The sequence below is a fragment of the Anomaloglossus baeobatrachus genome, unplaced genomic scaffold, assembly GCF_048569485.1.
Source record: "Anomaloglossus baeobatrachus isolate aAnoBae1 unplaced genomic scaffold, aAnoBae1.hap1 Scaffold_332, whole genome shotgun sequence".
Classification (NCBI taxonomy): Eukaryota; Metazoa; Chordata; class Amphibia; order Anura; family Aromobatidae; genus Anomaloglossus; species Anomaloglossus baeobatrachus.
The window spans coordinates 160758-176352 of NW_027442700.1; the positions used below are offsets into that span (position 1 = coordinate 160758).

The 15595-nt window shown below is 49.7% G+C and overlaps 1 pseudogene; it reads right to left on the bottom strand.

Annotated features, from left to right (window-relative positions):
* Window positions 1-15049: 15049 nt before the first annotated feature.
* Window positions 15050-15255, bottom strand: LOC142270730 (U2 spliceosomal RNA; annotated as a pseudogene).
* Between the last annotated feature and the right edge of the window lie 340 nt (window positions 15256-15595).

Below are 15595 nucleotides of genomic sequence, written 5' to 3' on the forward strand. Positions count from 1 at the left end.
TTGTACTGTCCCCGGGGTGGGTGCAGTACTCAGTGGTGCCTGACCAGGTCAGGGGCGCCACATATGCAGCGCATACAGCTGTATCGGCTATAGGACTCAGGAGGACGGAGCTGCGACAGTGATGTCTGACACCAAAGACGCAGAAGGCAGATAATGGCGTCCGTGAAGAAAATGTCCGGTTTTATAATGCAGGGACATGTGACATGCAGATCCTATCACACATGCCGTTGCTTCTCTGGCTCAAAGTCAACTTAGCTGTGTGTGTGTCTGAGATTGGCTGACATGCTGGCCCGCCCCACAAGACGCGCGCACTTAGGGAAGGAAGACAAGAAAAAAAAAAAAAATGGCGATCGCCATTATAGAAGCAGCAGTGATCTGAAGGCGCTGTTCACGCACACTATACACTGAAATGTGCTAATAGTTTGATTCACAGAGTGACTTACACTATTACAGCAGAAACCAAGCTATGATTTAGCTGTTTTTTGGCTGCTAGAACCGTTCTCGAACGTTTCTAGAACTATCGAGCTTTTGCAAAAAGCTCGAGTTCTAGTTCGATCTAGAACATGCCCCAAAATCACTCGAGCCTAGAACTGGAGAACCACGAACCACGAACCGCGCTCAACTCTATCCAGGAGCTTTGGTTCCCTGAGTTTCCAATAGCAAATGTCTAGAAAAAACTCTGTCCATTGGCACAACTCAGGAAGAAAACGAGAAGACCGAGAAGATATATTTCATTTATCTTAATGCCACCTTATTAACAGCACTAAACCCTTCTATTATGTCCCTTAGCCTTTTGAGCTTATCCTCTGGTAAGCGGAAGACCATGCCTCTGGTATCGATCTCAGTGCCTAAAAACTGTATTATAGTAGCCAATCAGAATACAAAAGGATGCATAGGAAGCGTGACTTTATTTCAATATTTTAAAACAATCCAATAAAATGAAGAAAAGTCACTCATACAAGATCCACAGAAGTTGTATAATACATACATAAATCAAAACACTATAAGGCCTGTTTCACACGTCAGTGATTCTGGTACGTTTGTGCTTTTTTTTAAACATAACAGAATCACTGAGATACGCAGATCCATTATAATGAATGGGTCTGCTCACACATCAGTGATTTTTCACTGCACGTGTCTCCGTGCGGCGTACCCGCGTGTCCGTGATTGCTGCACGGAGACATGTCCATTTTTTTCTGGCATCACTGATAGGATGTCCATAAGGTGGCAGCAGAGCATAACAGAAAAAGGTGCCTATTGTGCACTGAAAAGACCCAATGTGATGCACCAGACATATAGAGCCCTAATGGATTCACAAATATAAGATATATCATGAATGACTACTGCATAATGAACGCTAGCATGAAAAAAGAAAGGAATCCATAAAAATAAATAAAAAATGGTGCACATATGTTAGAGCCCCACCGAAGGACAAAAAAAGTCTGATGGAAATAGAGAGCATATAGGAACAATAAGAATGTGCAACAGAGAGGAAGGTGAGAATGCAGGATCAATCACTGCCTGTCAGATATTAATAATCAGGGAAATAACTCTGGAGCAGACGCACAAATTAGGGTCTTACCTGGTAAGGTAATAAATAATTAATAGTAGTTGCACTCACCTATTAAGGTTGTGCCAGTCACAACCCCTAAATGCACGTTACAAATGGCGACAGCCGCAGCCCCTAGTAGAAGAGCAATAACGTATAGGAGGAAAATCGGGTGCGTGCCGCGCTGTCACCAAAGGAAACTGATGTTAATTATTTCATCTCTTTATTCTTTTTTCCGGTCAATGTGTTTCAGAGATCACTGTCTCCTTCATCAGGGCAAAAAAAGAACAGTATGCAATCAAAGGAGGAAGAACCTCTATATATACACATATGGAGCTACGTCAGAGGACTGACTGCTGTATTTCAAATACTGCCGGGATGGTCAACTGTTACAATACCGGCCATAAAAGTTCTCAAGTGATATATTGAGAAACATTTATAAAATCACTGGGGTATAGTGTTTCAAATTTCATCAGCTTTTTGAGACAAAAATCAGAAAAAGAAGAAGAAGAAGGACAAAATGAAAAAAAGAAAAAAAAGAAGAAAAAAAAAACAAAAAGGGAGCATTGAGCTCCAGACCCTGTATTGAGTCTTAGAAGTGTAGTGACAAGTGCATCTGTCCACAACCCTGTAAGGGTGAACGGGATGACGGACAAGAAAAATTATGTTCGTGGCAAAAAATGGTGGTGTTGCTATATAAAATTGCATTAAGAATAAAGAAAGGAAAAATTTCTTTATAAAAGTAGTGAAGAAAAAAGTGGAAAAAAGGGGAGTGTAAGCCATTTTACTAATAAATAGTGATGAGCGAGCATGCTTGTTACTACTCGGTATTCGCACGAGTATCACTGTACTCGGTCTACTCGACGGGGACCGAGTAATCTCGCGATACTCGTGCTGTACTCGTGGTCTTCATCCCTGCATGTTGGCGCTCTTTTGAGAGCCAGCCCTCATGCAGGGATTGGCTGGCAGACCACTGCAATGCCACAGCCCTGTTAGTTGTGGAATTGCAGTGATTGGCCGGCCTGCACAGCGTGACCGAGCCTTTATACCGGCGGGCGCGCTGTGCTCTGCTCACAGCTATCCAGACAGTCAGTGCAGGGAGAGGGTCGCTGCTTCAGGGAAAGGTTTGCGGCCCTTTATAGCTATTTCCGTAGCAGGGCTGCAAACAGTGTGACCAAAAGTCCTTCTCAGGACTATTCTAGTTGTATACAGGCAGGCAGGGTATAGCCAGGTCGGAGTACAGTAGCAGAGTCCTTCTCAGGACTATTGTTGCTGTATACAGGCAGGGTATAGCCAGGTTGGAATACAGGCTAGTGACCAAAAGAGTCCTTGTCAGGACTATTGTAGCAGTATACAGGCAGGCAGGCAGGCAAGCAGGGTATATAGCCATTCCTAGTGGTGACCGTATACCAGCCTTCATCATATCTGGGGCTGGTGTACACAGTCTAAAACAGTCCTGATAGTGTCAGACTTCTCAGCAATTGTCGCTCCTAAAACCTGTTAGGTTCTTAGTGCGTCCGTGCTTGCATTTAAAAACCGCACGTGTGTGCCTGTCGGTGGCAGCGTACAGGTGCACTTGTGTGCGTTTTTACCAAACTATTATATAACGCACAAGTGTAGTGTATAATACACGTCAGTCAGCAGTGGCTGATAGTGTCAGAGTTCTCGTCATTAATTTTTGCTCCTAAAACCTGTTAGGTTCTTAGTGCGTCCGTGCTTGCATTTAAAAACCGCACGTGTGTGCCTGTCGGTGGCAGCGTACAGGTGCACAATTTGCACAAACTTTGATATAACGCCCAAGTCTAGTGAATACACGTCAGCACAGCATTGCAAAATGCGCAAGGGCGTTGGCAAGGAACAAGGAAGTGGACGTGATGGTGGTGCAGGCAGAGGCCGAGGTCGTGGGCAAGCTCTAATTTTGCCACAACAAAGGGCCACATCTAGTCGCTCGCACGTCCTGTCCCAAATTCTTGGGGACCGCAGCAGTACACCGCTCTTGAACCAAGACCAGTGTCAACAGGTTGTTAGTTGGATAGCGGATAATGCTTCCAGTCAGATTGGCACCACCACAAACACTCTGTCTTCCACACGGTCAAGTGTCAGTAGCCGTGATACTGCACCGCACATTTCAGAACCTGATCCTCCTTCCTACCACAAGGCTGAGTACACGTCCTCGGACATTAATGATCCCACACTTGGACACTCGGAAGAGCTGTTCACGTTTCCATTCGCACATTCTGGCCTCTCGCCAGCTCATGTTGAAGTGGGTCATGAGGAGATCGTATGTACAGATGGCCAAATATTTGAGCAGCCACGTTCTCACGAAGTTGGCAACGTGTCTCAACAAGGGGTGGACGATGATGAGACACAATTGTCAGGAAGTCAGGAGGAGGAGCAGGGTGCGGAAGAGGAAGACGACGTGGTGGATGATCCAGTAACTGACCCAACCTGGCAGGAGGATATGCAGAGCGAGGACAGCAGTGCACAGGGGGAGGGAGGCGTAGCATCCCAACAGGCAGTAAGAAGCAGGGTGGTGGCTCCAGGCAGAAGTCAGGCAACCGTTCCCCGGAACAACAACACGACACAAGGTGCCTGTACAAATGTTAGGTCTTCCCGAGTCTGGCAGTTTTTTAAGTTGGATCCAGATGATTCTAAAAAGGCCATTTGCAACACCTGCCGTGCCAGCATCAGCAGGGGTACCAAAACTAGCAGCCTGACCACCACCAGCATGATCAGGCACATGTCAGCCAAGCACCCGACTTTGTGGGAAGTACAACAGAGTCGAGGAGCAGTGCTTGCTAATGTCACTGCTACGTCTTCGCTGGTTGTGCATGCGAGCCAATCCCCTGTCCATGCTGCCTGCGAACAAGCCTCCTCCGGTCCTGCACCTGCAGTTGCCTACTCAGAAATAACACCATCATCAAGCACGTCCTTGTCCCAGCGCAGCGTTCAGTTATCCATTCAGCAAACCTTTGAACGCAGGCGCAAATACACTGCCAACACCCCACATGCCACAGTTCTAAATACTAACATTTCGCGACTGCTTGCGCTGGAAATGTTGCCTTTTAGGCTGGTGGAGACAGAAGCATTCCGCGACCTGATGGCGGCAGCTGTCCCACGTTACTCGGTCCCCAGCCGCCACTATTTCTCCCGGTGTGCCGTCCCCGCGTTGCATAACCACGTGTCACAAAACATCACACGTGCCCTGAACAACGCTGTTTCACCCAAAGTCCACCTAACCACAGACACGTGGACAAGTGCTTGTGGGCAAGGCCGCTACATCTCGTTGACGGCACACTGGGTTAATATTGTGGAAGCTGGGACCCAGTCTGAGCGAGGGACGGAACACGTCCTTCCCACACCAAGGTTTGCAGGCCCTACCTCAGTCAGTGTTTCACCCACACTCTACAGCTCCGGAATGTCATGCTCTTCAGCCTCCTCCTCCTCCTGCGCATCCTCATCCACTGTACCCTCCACACCAGTCCCAAGCTGGAAGCACTGCAGCACTGCCTCGGCGAAGCGGCAACAGGCTGTGCTGAAGCTAATCTGCATAGGTGACAAACCCCACAATGCAGAAGAGCTGTGGACAGCTCTGAAACAGCAGGCAGATCACTGGCTCACACCTCTGAACCTAAAGCCAGGAAAGATCGTGTGTGACAATGGCCGGAACCTGGTGGCGGCTTTGAGGCGAGGCCAGCTGACACATGTTCCATGCGTGGCCCATGTGCTCAACCTCGTGGTTCAGCGGTTTCTAAAGTCATACCCAGAGCTGTCTGATCTGCTGGTAAAAGTTCGCCGCCTGTCTGCACATTTTCGAAAGTCACCTACTGCTTCAGCCGGCCTTGCCGGCTTTCAGCGCAGTTTGCATCTTCCGGCTCACAGACTGGTGTGTGATGTCCCCACGCGTTGGAATTCAACTCTGCACATGTTGGTCAGGATATGTGAGCAGAAGAGGGCAGTTGTTGAGTACCTGCATCACCTAAGCCGTCGGGAAATGGGTCAAACTCCACACATAACACCTGAGGAGTGGAGATGGATGTCCGACCTATGTACCATCCTCCAAAACTTTGAGGACTCCACCAAGATGGTGAGTGGTGATGACGCCATTATTAGCGTCACCATACCGCTACTCTGCCTTCTAAAACGGTCTCTGCTCAAAACCAAACATGATGCATTGCAGGCGGAGCGCGATGAGTTGCAGCAAGAAACAGTAGTGGGTGTGGGTGATAACACACAGCCCAGCCTCGTCTCATCACAACGTGCAGTGGAGGACTATGACGAGGAGGAGGATGAAGACATGGAGCAAATCTCCGGCCAAATTGAGGATATGACATGCACACCAGTCATATCCTCGGTTCAGCGTGGCTGGCCAGAGGACAGGGTAGATGAGGAGGAGGAGGAGGAGGAGGAGGACAGCATGTTCAGTCAACGTGTTGGTCAGGCTACTGAAGTCCTGGCTGTTAAGAGTCTGGCGCACATGGCTGACTTTATGGTAAGCTGCCTGTCTCGTGACCCTCGCGTTAAGAACATCTTGGCCGACAATCATTACTGGTTGGTAACACTGTTAGACCCACGCTACAAGGAGAACTTTATGTCTCTTATTCCCGAGGCGGAGAGGTCAACCAAAATGCAGCAGTTCCGGAAGGCCATAGTCACGGAAGTAGGCAAAGCATTCCCCTCACAAAACGCTAGCGGCATAGGTCAGGAATCAGTGGACAACCAAGGCGTACAGCCGAGAGAGGCACAAGTCCAATCCGCCAGAGGTAGGGGAACAGTCTTTAAGATGTGGGACAGTTTTCTCAGCCCCTCACGTACCACAGCCCCTGAGGTGCGGGGTAGTGCCACAAGAAATCCTAAGTTTGCCCAGATGCTCAAGGAGTACCTTGCAGATCGAACAACTGTACTCCGACATTCCTCTGTGCCTTACAATTATTGGGTATCCAAGGTGGACACGTGGCATGAATTGGCTCTCTACGCCTTGGAAGTCCTGGCCTGCCCTGCCGCTAGCGTTTTGTCAGAGCGTGTTTTTAGTGCCGCAGGTGGAATCATTACAGATAAACGCACCCGCCTGTCAACTGAAAATGCTGACAGGCTGACTCTGATCAAGATGAACAAGGGTTGGATTGGGCCAGACTTCACCACACCACCAGCAAATGAGAGCGGAATTTAAAGTTTGTAACGGGAATTTGCCATGTACCTCCAGTCACCCATGGGTACACACTTCTGGACTTTGGATAATCGCTGGACTGCTCCTCCTTCTCCTCATGCGCCACCATGATGACCGTTACAAGAGTTAGGCCTTTGTTTCAGGTATACCCCCAGTGGTAAATTTTTTCGCCCATTCTATGCAGAATGGACATTACAACGACAGGAGACCCGCTCCTTTGCAATGGGAACAATGTTTTGAGGCCCTCATGCACGTCTCTATGCAGGGACAACGTGGAGCCTCCCAATTTTTGGCTGCCCTGCCAAAGGGCTATACTATAATACACCCACTTCCTGACAATGGACACTTAATGTTTTGAGGCCCTCATGCACGTCTTTATCCAGGGACAACGTGGAGCCTCCCAATTTTTGGCTGCCCTGCCAAAGGGCTATACTACAAAAGACCCACTTCCTGACAATGGACACTTAATGTTTTGAGGCCCTCATGCACGTCTCTATCCAGGGACAACGTGGAGCCTCCCAATTTTTGGCTGCCCTGCCTAAGGGCTATACTATAATACACCCACTTCCTGACAATGGACACTTAATGTTTTGAGGCCCTCATGCACGTCTCTATCCAGGGACAACGTGGAGCCTCCCAATTTTTGGCTGCCCTGCCAAAGGGCTATACTACAAAAGACCCACTTCCTGACAATGGACACTTAATGTTTTGAGGCCCTCATGCACGTCTCTATCCAGGGACAACGTGGAGCCTCCCAATTTTTGGCTGCCCTGCCTAAGGGCTATACTATAATACACCCACTTCCTGACAATGGACACTTAATGTTTTGAGGCCCTCATGCACGTCTCTATCCAGGGACAACGTGGAGCCTCCCAATTTTTGGCTGCCCTGCCAAAGGGCTATACTATAATACACCCACTTCCTGACAATGGACACTTAATGTTTTGAGGCCCTCATGCACGTCTCTATCCAGGGACAACGTGGAGCCTCCCAATTTTTGGCTGCCCTGCCAAAGGGCTATACTACAAAAGACCCACTTCCTTCCAATGGGCACTTCAGGTTTACAGGCCCTCATGCACGTCTCTATCCAGGGACAACGTGGAGCCTCCCAATTTTTGGCTGCCCTGCCTAAGGGCTCTACTATAATACACCCACTTCCTGACAATGGACACTTAATGTTTTGAGGCCCTCATGCATGTCTCTATCCAGGGACAACGTGGAGCCTCCCAATTTTTGGCTGCCCTTCCAAAGGGCTATACTACAAAAGACCCACTTCCTTCCAATGGGCACTTCAGGTTTACAGGCCCTCATGCACGTCTCTATCCAGGGACAACGTGGAGCCTCCCAATTTTTGGCTGCCCTGCCAAAGGGCTATACTACAAAAGACCCACTTCCTTCCAATGGGCACTTCAGGTTTACAGGCCCTCATGCACGTCTCTATCCAGGGACAACGTGGAGCCTCCCAATTTTTGGCTGCCCTGCCTAAGGGCTATACTATAATACACCCACTTCCTGACACTGGACACTTAATGTTTTGAGGCCCTCATGCACGTCTCTATCCAGGGACAACGTGGAGCCTCCCAATTTTTGGCTGCCCTGCCTAAGGGCTATACTACAATAGACCCACTTCCTTACAATGGGCACTTCAGGTTTACAGGCCATCATGCACGTCTGTATGCAGGGGCATTGGTGAACCTCACAATTTTGGACTGCCCTGGCAAAGGAAAATACTACAAAGACTCAGTTCCTCAAAATGGGCACATTAGACTCAGAGGCCTTTATGTACGTCTCTTCTCAGGGACATCGGAGTGCCACACAATGTTTTACATAAAATCTTTCATGTATTGATCTCAAAAAGTAACATACATTAGCTCTATCTCACTATTGGGTATGTGCCCTTAACATTTCCGCTATGAAAAATCATTTTGGTGTCATTTTGGAAGGTTTTCTGGTGAGTCCGTAAAAATGGCGTAAAACGCGGACAAAATTATTCACAGCTGTGACTTTTGAGTGATAAATGCTTCAAGGGGTCTTCCCCATGCTGTTGCCATGTCATTTGAGCACTCTTCGGAGACTTTTGTGCCATTTTTAGGGTTTCTACATGCTGCCGGTGGTCATTTCACAAAAATACTCCGGTCTCCCATAGGATAACATTGGGCTCGGTGCTCGGGCCGAGTACACGAGTATCTTGGGAGGCTCGGCCCGAGCTTCGAGCACCCGAGCTTTTTAGTACTCGCTCATCACTACTAATAAACCTAAAAAATAAAAATAAATTGAATAAAAATCATGAATGTTGTGTTATAACAGGAAATTCGGTGTAAGAATGAATATCCGGGATGAGAGTTCAGCGAATGAGTTATAGAAATTGTTACAAAAAGGAGTGTGTACGGTTTATGCGTAAATTTTCAGAATGCGTACATGAAAATTATATGTATGTGAGAATGTCCCCCATGCTTTGTAAAAAGTTATTTATGAAAATGTAAATAAAATATATAAAAATGCCTAATTATTTATAATTTATGAGAAAGATATATATGTATGGAAGAATGTTATAAGGTGTCCAAGAACCATAAAGAAAAAGGGTGCATATATAATGTTAGAGGTCTAGAGTTCCACCAGGCTATATCACCCCTAAAGAAATAGAAAGAAGACCTTACTACCTGTGTACCCCAAAAAAAGCTATATTTCTTAGCCAGGATTATGGTGGAGATATGCACAAGTGAAATAAGAATATAAAGTAATACAATAAGATTATAAAACCAATATGTGTGCATTCATGCACCACCCGGTACGCTACCCTTGCCAAATTGCTCACTCTAGATCCCCACACGATCCATGAAGCCGTTCCCCCGGTCACACCGCCTGCTGCCGGTTCCCACTCATCCCTGGGGGAGTTAGGCGAGTGGTATCGAGAGCTACATGTCGGCACTGATGATACCCCCATACACCACAAGGAAGGGGTATACCGGGTGGTACAGGAGTATGAGCGGGTTTTTAGCAAGCACCCTCTAGATTTTGGGCAGATTAAAGGGGTTCAACACCACATCCCTACCGGTACACACTCCCCTATTAAAGAGAGATACAGGCCTATTCCCCCTGCGCACTACCAATGCGCCAAAGACATGTTGAGGAACATGAAGGAGGCAGGGGTTATTAGGGACAGCTGTAGTCCCTGGGCCGCTCCGTTGGTGCTGGTTAAGAAGAAGGATGGCACCATGCGGATGTGTGTGGATTACCGGAAGATTAACCAGATAATGCATAAGGATGCTTACCCTCTGCCCCGCATCAAAGAGTCCCTGGCCTCGCTGAGAACCGCTAACTACTTCTCCACCCTTGACCTCACCAGCGGGTACTGGCAGGTGGCCGTGGCACCGGAAGACCGAGAGAAGACTGCCTATGGGACCGTTTTGCTGTACTTGGATGATGTGATTGTGTACTCACAGATGTATGAAGCCCACCTGGAGCACCTAGCCGAGGTGTTCGCGTCCCTTGCCAAGTATGGGATGAAGTTGAAGCCCTCAAAGTGTCATCTGCTGAAACCCAGAGTGCAGTACCTAGGACATGTGGTTGGTGCGGAAGGTGTCGCCCCCAACCCCGAGAAGATCACCGCCATCCAAGACTGGCCGAGACCGACCACAGTGAGGGAAGTGAGGCAGTTTCTGGGCCTGGTGGGATATTACCGTCGCTTCATTAAGGGGTACACAAAGATGGCTGCCCCCATGCAAGACCTCCTCGTAGGACAGACCAAGGGTGGTAGATCCCTAGTAGCCCCATTGGTGTGGGAAGAAAAGCATGAGGAATCCTTCCGCCAGCTGAGAACAGCCCTGACCGGAGAGGAAATCCTAGCGTACCCTGACTACAGCCGCCCATTCATCCTCTACACCGACGCCAGCAATGTGGGCTTGGGGGCTGTTCTATCCCAGGTCCAAGACAGAAGGGAAAAGGTAATAGCTTATGCTAGCCGAAAACTCCGACCGACTGAGAGGAACCCTGAGAACTACATCTCCTTCAAGCTTGAGCTCTTGGCACTGGTGTGGGCTATCACCGAGCGGTTCCGCCATTACCTGGCAGCAGCCAAGTTCACCGCGTACACAGACAATAACCTGCTGACCCATCTAGATACGGCCAAGCTGGGCGCGTTGGAGCAGCGGTGGGTGACCAGGTTAGCCAACTACGATTTCACCATCAAGTACCGGGCCGGCCGTACCAACGTCAATGCCAATGCACTCTCCCAGATGCCCCACCTGTCGGAAGAGGGGCCAGAGGATGATGACCTCGAAGAGATCGAGTTGCCTGCATTTCACCGGCCATTCACTGAGAAGGTGCACGTCTACCAACAACGGGTGAACCTGGATCCGCTGCCCCGACAGGACTGGCAGGAAGCTCAGGACCAGGCACCTGCTGTCCGCCTGGTCAAGACTCTAGTGGAACAGGGTTCTGCTGGGATAGACCCTGCTGCCCCTGCCGAAGCCCAACGTCTGTGGCAAGAACGGACCCGGCTATACCTACACCAGGGGAAGTTGTATCGCGAGCTGATTAATCCAAAGACTCACGAGACGATCCGCCAGCTGGTGATTCCCCAGGCTAACGTGCCCACCGTCCTGCAAGCATACCATGATGGTGCAGTGCACTTCGGGTGGAAGAAGCTAGAGATGTTGTTAAGAGAGCGGTTCTATTGGAGTGGAATGCGGGAATCTGTGGAGGCCTGGTGCCGAGAATGTGGCCCTTGCGCATTGAGAAGGAAGGACGAGGCCAGCCAGAAGGCACCCCTACACCCGATCATTACACACCAACCGCTGGAGCTGGTTGCCCTTGACCATGTAAAGCTCACCCCCAGCCGAAGTGGGTACACCTACGCTCTGACCATCGTAGACCACTACTCGAGGTTCCTGGTGGTTGTCCCAGTTAAGGACTTAACCGGCCGCACCGCTGCTAAGGCTTTCCAGGCTTATTTCTGTTGACCGCATTGGTACCCGGAGAGGGTGCTTACCGACCAGGGTCCGGCCTTTGAAGCAGAGGTATTCCAGGAATTCTGCCAGTTGTACGGCTGCAAGAAAATCCGGACCACGCCTTACCACGCCCAAACCAATGGCATTTGTGAAAAGATGAACCACTTGGTCCTGGGCCTCCTCAAGACGTTACCACTGGAAGAGCGGAACCTGTGGCTGGAGAAGCTACCTGACCTGGTCGATATGTACAACAACATCCCTTCCAGCTCTACGAAATGCACTCCAGCATACCTGATGAGAGCTCGTCCCGGCCGGCTACCAGTGGATCTGGAAATGGGCTTGGAAGCTTCAGAAGCACTCCTGTCGACAGCTGAATGGGACACTCGGCGGAGGACACAGTACCGACAGGTCCAGGAGTATGTTGAAAAGAACTTGTGCCGGAGTCAGGGACAACAGGAGCAGTGCTTCAACAAGAAGGCGCCTGCCGGTTCCTTCCAACCTGGGGATGTAGTGCTGAAGCGGAAAAGAAGGGCCCACAAGCTGGATGATCAATGGGAAAAAACCCCGTATGTAGTCCAGCCCACAGGATGGGAGAATGGGAAGGCCTACCAGATCAGCCGTGACCAGGGGGGGACTTTGGCCACGGTTTCCCGAGACCACCTGAAGAAGTGCCCACCAGCATTGAGAGTAGCGGATGAGGCTCCAGTTCCCAGTCCAGTGGAGAAGGAAAAAGAGGTAATCCACACCATGATGGGTGATTTTCCAGCAGACTGGCCTACACAGAACGGTGCGGTGATCCTTCCAGTGATACTGTTCCCACAACCCGTGGATGAAGAAATGATGGAAACGGTTAACCGCGAGCCAGTGCCCAGGGATGTACCTGTACCCAGCTCCCCTACGCCTCCGCCTGCCCCACATGATAGCAGGGAGGAGGAACTGACTGTTCCCTCTGCCCCACTGCCTGTCACCACTGACACCGGACCCCGAAGGTACACTCGCCCCAACCTAGGTAGACCCCCACTTAGGTAAAGGGAAACTACTCTTTAAAAGTGGGGGGCTTTATGTGTTGAGTGTACCAGTTTGAAAGTTTTAAATGATAAGTAAAGATGATCAACCAAAGAAGTTTACCTGATTGAACCGTGATTAAACCGGCCGTTGCCGGCAACTGTTGTCCCCGTAGGGACTGTGCAACCATTGCGTAAGGAACTGCTTACGGACAAGCCCGAGAACTTGCAGGGCAACCACAAACTTAGTGCAATGTAAATAAAAATGTTTGTTGGCTTGACACCGTTACTGCCTCCGGAGAGGCTGATTTGGGAGGATGGGCCTGGAGGAAAGGGATGGCCTAGGCCCGCCACTACCGTAACCGGTGGCGATCCTCCGGGGGTTCAGGGGTCCCCTTGGACGTGGGCCCCCTGAAAGAGACAGAACCCGCTCGGGCAACTTGGTGCTGGACTGGGGTCAATGGGTGCTGCCCGCTTCTTAGGGGCAGCATCAGGGCCAGGTTGTTTGGGTGGGAGAAGAGCGGAAGCTTTACCGTTGTAAAATGTTTATGATGCTTTTACATGTTTTACCGTTTTATTCTTTTTCAGTTGTGAAAATAAAACCGGTGATGGACGGGCAGCCCGCGGACGGTCTGCATTTTACTCTAGGGGAATGTGGCGCCCTGGACAAGCCAGGTCGTCACAGGTACTACACCAACACACTCTACACTCCGGCTAGGCACACCGAAGCTAAACACAAATCCTAGTTGCCTTCCTCCAGGGGCTGATGTCCACACCAGGGGGTGGGCCAGGCGGTTGATCCCACCCACCGAGGAGTTCACAGTCCTGGAGGCGGGAAAAGGAGTCAGATTAGAGATCAGTTTTGGAGTTAGAGAAGTGAAGAGGAGAGGAGACTGACCGTGTCCGGGTGTGTGGCCCGGGCACTCAGCAAGGTTGGCAGACGGTGGTGACCTTCTGCAGGAGAGGCTGATTGGAGTGAACCGTACGGACCGGGGATGGGCGGTGGCCCGCCGGTACCAGATCGGGGAGTGAAGAGAAGCCAGCACCATCCGGCAGGGCCTACGGACCCCGACCAGGCTAGGAGTCGCCGTAAAACCGGTCAAATCCGTTAGCGACAGGAACCTCCAGGGTTTCCCAGCAGTCAAGACCCGATTGAAGGCAACAGCTCACACCGTAGAGGGAAGCACAGTCACCGCCAAGGCTACAGTTCCCAGGGCCAGAGCCTGCGGGCAAAAGGGGCTCCCTCAGCATCCATCCAAGCTGGGGAGCGGGTTACCGGTGGGAAGCCCGCTAGATTTTGGGGGAATAAAAGGGGTCCAACACCACATCCCCACAGGTGCACACCCACCCATCAAAGAGAGCTATAAGCCAATACCACCTTCACATTGCCAGTGTACCAAGGACATGTTGAGCAACATGAAGGCGGCTGGGGTTATCCGTGACAGTTGTAGCCTTTGGGCAGCTCTGTTGATCCTGTTAAAAAAGAAGGACGGCACCACTCCCCGTATTGAGGAATCGCTAGCTGCATTGAGAACTGCAAATTATTTTTCTACCCTTGATCTCACTAGTCACTATTGGCAAGTGTCCGTTGCTGAGGCAGACCGGGAGAAGACCGCCTTCGCCACCCCTATGGGTCTCTGCGAGTTCAAAAGCATGCCCTTCGAGCTGTGCAATGCGCCAGGAACCTTCCAGAGGCTGATGGAATGCTGCTTGGGACAAGATTTTAGGGTGTATAAAAAGGGAGATTAGATCACGTGATCCCAACGTATTGTTACACCTCTATAAATCACTTGTAAGGCTACATCTGGAATATGGGAACCAGTTTTGGGCTCCACATTTTAATAAGGACATTCAGAAGTTAGAGTCAGTTCAAAGGTGGGCAACTAGACTACTACAAGGAATGGAAGGCCTCCCATATGATGACAAGTTGAAAAAGTTATTAAGTGATTATTGGCTGCAATGGGGCTTTCTGGCTGGTGCCAGCCTCTCTTCTTAGCACACAGGAACCACAATCCCTACACCATGCTTCAATGGATTCTCTCATCCCAGCCCAGTAAAACTACATATTTTACACAGTCATAAGCAGCCAAAAGGGATCTATTCTATTCAATTGCAAATGATCTAGATAAGACTGAGAATAAGATACTGCACGGGACATAGCAGAGTTGGTCAAGTTGAGTGGAGATGAGTTTGCTATTTGGCACAGCTTTTTGCATCAATAAAGCAAGTAAAAGGTGTGAAAGATAAAAAAAAGGGTGAAAGTGTGAAAAGTGAATTGGCCAAATTGAGGTGCATATAAAGTTTTTGCTTTCTTTCAATTCACTAATGGGGCTCATTTGAATCAGGTGAATTGAGTTCTGCTTTTGGAAACTGGGTTAAGAAGGGGTGCACCGGTCCTGGAGGTACTGCAATACCAGGTCAATGCGTGCAGTGGACAGAGCAAGATTTTTTCCATCTCCTTGTTCTAAAAATCCATTTAATATATGGTCCCCAGAGAGGGGACGTATCAGATATTAAACTGATAAGAACAGATTTAATTTTTTTTTTTTCTGTTTATCAGTAGGACTTCAAAATAACAAAGGTGATCGCCTCCCGTTGCCTGGGAACCGTCCAGGCACAAGAGGGCTATGTGTCACCAGAAGGCGCACACACTTCCTCAAGGCCGGCAGACGTGCAATCCCAGGCACCTTCCAGTACCGACCAAGGTAGCGTCCTCCGAAACTACACTTGATCTTAGCCAAAAGGCCGAGAAGCTATAACCCGAATTGGTTACGGCCTTGAGTGGCACCCTGGCCTATACCGGACACATCTTAGGGAGAGGGAGACAAACCCACGCCTACAGAAGACATTTTGTCACCCAAGCCAACCCTTGAAAAGGCTGTTTTGCAGAGCAAAAACAAGAAGAATGGTGCTTTTTGCAGCCGCC